We start from the raw sequence: 5737 nt of genomic DNA, 5'->3' as shown, positions 1-5737 counted from the left end.
AACATATATGTTTCATTAATTTATTTATTCATTTAACAACAAATAGGGATTAAGCCCATGTGCCATTCAAAGCCTTGTGTTGGGTTATGTAGAGAGAGCAGATCATCAAGACGGAGACCATATCCTCCAGGTCTGGGCAGTAGAAAGGGTGAGTAAAATCCGTACCTGTTCACAAAACAATATTGAAGATGACAGAGGCCAGAAAAGAGGTCAACACTGGTGCCCTGAGAGGACAGAGCAGAAGAGCAATCACTTCCGGGGGGACCACGAGTGTTCTGGTTGGAATTTGGTGTTGCAAGGAGCAGGTGGCACTAACGAGGGGCTTCCACACAGAGGAAGAATGCATGCAGAGGCAGAGATGGACGAGTGTGCCCTGTGGCCGAGGAATGGCACGGGGATGAAGTATGTGAAAGGGTGTGGTGGAAGAACAGGCTGGAAGGTTCAGCTGAGGGAGAGGAGGGGTGCTGTTTGGTAGGCAGTGAAGATTAGGCATCTCTAGTGAAACCAGTTCACTAGGTGGAATACAGAGCTGCTGATTATATAATGTTATCCTTTTAAAAGTCCTGTAGGAGTTTAGCCAAGTAAAACAACTGGACTGAATTTACCTTTCTGTGCCACAACTTTAAAGTCCTTCTTTTAGCATTCAGCTAAAAATTCATTCATTTCATAGAAAAAGCTGATACCTTTCCCAGATTTGATACCTGGAGCGGAGGAACACCAGCTCCAGCCTGTTGGTCACGTGGGGCAGCTTCTGTGAAACCTACTCTGTCTTCGCTCTCTCATCCTTTATTATCCAGGTTAGTTTCTGTTACTCCTGTTAAAACTGCCAAGTTTTAATCAAAATCCTGGATTATAAGTTAACCCTTGCTGGAGTTTTTATTTATGTAGAGAATTTGGTTATAAGGCACTCTGTCATAACACATTTTTATCTACAACATGTTGACATGGTTTCATTTTTGTTTCTTGTTTTTGCTATCTTAACAAATAGAGCCTGGAAATTGTGAGACTTTATGCTGTCTTTACTAGGGCACTGAGCTTTCTCTGACTCCTTTCTAAACTGCAAGACTTTGGTGTACCTCATTTATTAATGCCTTCATTTGTTTATTCATTATTTCACTCTACAATTACTATATCCCCACTCTGTGCTACACACCATGTTTGGTGCTGGGAACTCTGTGGAAAAAATATAGTCAGCTCTGACTTGGAACGGACAAGTCTTGGGGGAAGACAAACAGGAAACAAATATTCAGATAATGAATTAATTGTAGTGGTGATGAGTGTGGCAAAAGAGAAGAGAATGCTGTGAGAGTATATAACCAAAGACTTGCTCGTATGTGGGGGGTTGTCAGAAAAAGGGAGTCATCCCTGAGGAAGTGACATTGAAATCTGAGACTTGAAGACACACAGCAATTAAAGAGGTGGAAAGTGAGTAGGGGAATATTCCTGACTGCATTAGCTATCTATTGCTGCATAACAAATAACCCCAAAACACAGTGGTTTAAAACAGTAACATTTATTTGTTATCTCACAGTTTCTAGGGATCAGATATCTGGGTACAGCTTAGCTGAATCCTCTGACTCATCATCTCTCAAAAGCTTTCAAAGTGTCAACTCAGTCTGAAGTCATCTAAAGGCTCAACTGGGGTTGATCTGCTTCCAACATGACTGAAGAGGCTGTTGGCAGGATTAAGTTCCTTGCAGGCTGTTGGCCTGAGGCCTTGGCTCCTCATAAGCTATTGGCCCAAGGCCTCCCTCAGTTCCTTCCATAGGAGCCTCTCTGTAAGGAGCTTATAACATGTCAGTTGGTTTCATTAGAGTGAAGGAACACGAGAGGGAGAGAGAGAGTGCAAGCAAGACAGAAGTTACAATCACAACCTAATGTTAGAACTGATGCCATCACTTTTGCTCTGTCCTATTCATTAGAAGCAAGTCACAAGCATACCTCCAGGGGAGGGGACCACACAAGGCTGAGAATAGCAGGAGTGAGGATCATTGGGGTCCATCCTAAAAGCCAGCCTGCCACACTGGCAGAGGAAACATGGCAATCTTGAGGCTGGAAACAAAGCTCCTTCAGGTTGCGGATAAGGCTTTTGTGATGCAGAGAGGAAGGATGGAAGGAGGACATGTGGCTGGAGAATAGGCAAGAGCCCTGTCCTGGAAGGTTCTATAAATGCAGTAAGGATTTATAGATCCATGAGGCTTGCTGCAATTTGATTGTTTGGTTCGTGCCTTGCACAAAGGCATCAGTGAAGGGCATGGATGGGGTGAAATCCAAACCCATATCTCGGCCTGATTCTAGTTCTCTTCAGAGGGAGTCCCTATTTGTAACTCCCAAATCAACAGCCTTAAATGGGAACCCTTTGATGGTTTTTAAGTAGGTGCATCATTAAAGCTTATGGGGGGGGGGTTCTCTTTTTATTTAGAATATTCAGCAATTAAGAGAATGAAAAGATAAGCTACAGGCTGGAGAAAATATTTGCAAAACATAGCTGATAGAAAACTTGTATGAAAAAATATAAAAAGTACTCTTAACATTCAACAAAACATAGCTGATAGAAAACTTGTATGAAAAAATATAAAAAGTACTCTTAACATTCAAACAATCCAATGGAAAATGGGCAAACGATATGAACAGACACCTTACCAAAGAAGATACACACATAACAAATATGCATATAAAAAATGTTCAACATTCTTTGTAATCAGGGAATGCAAGTTTTAAAAGCATGAGATAATATTACATACTTATTTTAAAAAACAACAACAACTGACAATACGAAATGCTAGTGAGGATGCTGAGCAACAGGAACTCATAACTGGTGAGAATCAAAATGATGCAGCCGCCTTAGAAGACAGTTTCGAAGTTTCTCAGTTTATGTTTCTTATTCATATCCTTTGCTTATTTTCCTATTAATATACTCTATATTTCTCTTTCTTTTATTGCTTTGTCATTCTTTGAAGAAATTGCAAAGGTTTCTATGAGAAAAAACAGGTTACAGAAAAGCTGAATATAGTAATCCTTGTTCAGTGTAAAAAACCCTTAGGAAAGTACAAAGAAGAAGAAGAAAAAAAAGCTCAATCTCACCACCAGGCTAACTTATAATTGTTAATGTTTTGTGAGCCTTCTTTCAGTCATTCGTGTGCATATTCATCCAAACATAAATGGGTCATGCGCGTATCCTTGTTTGCAGCCTCCCTCCTTCACATAGTAATATGTTGTGAACATTCTCCTTCATCTGAAACATGATTTTAACTGCTCTGTGGTATTTAGGGTATGAATATATTAGTGTCCTTGCCCAATCTCTACTTTCTTGTCACACACATATTGTCACTCATACTACTGGTCATTTTCTTAGGATAAAGCCCTGCAAATAATATGCCTGGGTCACAGAGCACACTCATTCTCAAGAGCTTACTATTGCCCAGTTTCCTCCCAGAAGGCTGGCCCCAAGGCACACCACCTCCACCTGTGTGTGAGAATGCTCGCTTCCTCACCTGGGCGTTATCATTTCTTTGAGTCTTTGCCAATTCTATGGTAGTGAAAAATGGAATCGAATGCTTGTTCTACTTTATACTTCCAATTAACAGAAAGGATGAATACTTCTTTATATTGGCCATTTGTGTTCTTCTTTTGTGAATGGCATAACTTATTCATACCCTTTGTTTATTTTCCAAGTAATATACTCTATATTTATCTTTTTTTATTGCTTTGTCATTCTTTGAAGAAATTGCAAAGGTTTCTATGAGAAAAACAGGTTACAGAAAAGTTGAATATAATAAAATCCCATGTGTGTAAAAACACATATATGGGTAATAAGTCTGGAAGGAGATAACTAAATTATTAACAATGCTTCTTTCTGAGAAGTAGGATTATGAATGATTTTTAAAAACATTTATTTGCCTACATATTTTTTTTTACAATATACATATTTTTAAGTGTCCCTGATTTCCTGCATAGTGGTGACATCTAGTACCCACTCCCACCCAGCAGTACACAGGTACCTCATGCCTATGAACAAAAGATGCAAATAGGTAATTAGCCACAACAGGAGAAACACAGATGGCTCATGTGAAGAGGTTTTCATGGTCATTACTAGTTGGAAGTATAAATGAGAACATACAATTCCATTTTCACCTGTGGAGTTGCAAAGATTCCAAGAAACAATGATGTCTAATGTGGGCAAGTGGGTGAGGAGCAGGCATTCTCATACACTGATGGGAGAGTGTGGTCTGGTTTGAGTCTTGTGGAAGGCAATTTGGCAGTGACACATGACCTTTTGAACTTATTTGTGTATTCATTTAGGGCTGGTTCAAATATCTGGCTCTTTGATGCTGATCTGTAAGGGTGTTATCCATTATTGATTTTAGACTTACTGATTTAAGACTTATTGAGGGGTGAAACTATGTCATTCCACCCAGCTCTGCGACCCGCTAGACATTTCAGAAGTGCTTTGGAGGAGGATGATGAGAGTGATAAATAAATAATATATATGCATCATCTTGAATTTGTAAGTAGCCATCAGTCATTTATTGATAGTCTGCTCCGTGCTCAGTGCCTTGCTAGGTCTATGCCGGACTCAAGAAGTATAAGGTGGAGTTCCTGCCCTCAGAGCTGAACTACGGAGTCAGGACAAAGCTCAGTAACAGAATGAGGGAGCAAGCAGGTAAGACTGTTCCGTGAAGTAGAGTCTAAGGGCTCAGCAATCAACCAGCTCAGAATTATCGAGGCAGAAGTAATGAGCTCCCCAGATAGGAGGAGCTCACATCTCATTTCCAGTGGTCACTCCATCCTCCTCCTGCACCAACGCTCTGATGAACACCTACTGCGCAGCACAGCTGGTGCATCTGAGTTTGCCTCTTTTTCCTGGCAGGCAGTGATTTCTCCTTCAAAGTGTATCTCGGGGGAACCCAAATAGTTGATGAAGGAAAATTTCTCTATGTAGAAATATGCCAGGTAATAAATGTAGAAGGTCCCAACCACTCTTATGCTAAGAAATGTTATGGTGTTTTGTCATTTCCTGAGGATGTATTTAATTATCCCATAGTAATTATGTATTTTCAAATCAATTTGTCATTTTTTCCATTTAATCATTATACATTCTGAGTCACAAGTATGTGTGTACAAATTCAGACATGGTTTCCTCAGGGAAATATTTTTTATTATCTTTATACTAAAAAATAAATAAATGGAGAAGGAATAGCAGAGTTAGGATATTACCATCTAGCAAAACCTTAATGGAATAATGGGTCTAGGTATTGCTCATTGGTGGCAGCGAGAGACATCTAGTCATAATGTGCCCCCAGTGGAAATATACACCAATGGTGTGTTCCTGGAAAAAGCAATGACACCCAAATCAGATCGCGATTCTAAATCTAACATTGGATTTGTAGGCAATTCAGGGAAGAAGGAACACGTTACGTAATACTACAGGGATTCAATCAGAAATTTCAAAATGGGGAGAACTCTGAAGAAAAAAATTATCCTACTCTTCAAAAAATAAGGGGGTGGGAACAGGGAAGGGAAACCTTCAGGTTAAGAGAGAAACTTAAAGGACGTATCAGTCAAATGCAATGTGTGGGCCTTACTTGGATCCTGATATATACATTTGACCCTTGAACAGCATTGACCTCCTGCAGTCAAAAATCCCCGTATAACTCTGCAGCCACAATCCCAACTATGGATAGAAAATACTGTTTTTGGTTTGAGGTCTGTTGGATCCACTAATGCGAAACCCAGG

The sequence above is a fragment of the Myotis nattereri genome (assembly GCF_964212035.1).
Source record: "Myotis nattereri genome assembly, chromosome: 1".
NCBI lineage: Eukaryota > Metazoa > Chordata > Mammalia > Chiroptera > Vespertilionidae > Myotis > Myotis nattereri.
The sequence above is the reverse complement of the archived record's forward strand: the minus strand, read 5'-3'. Positions refer to the sequence as shown.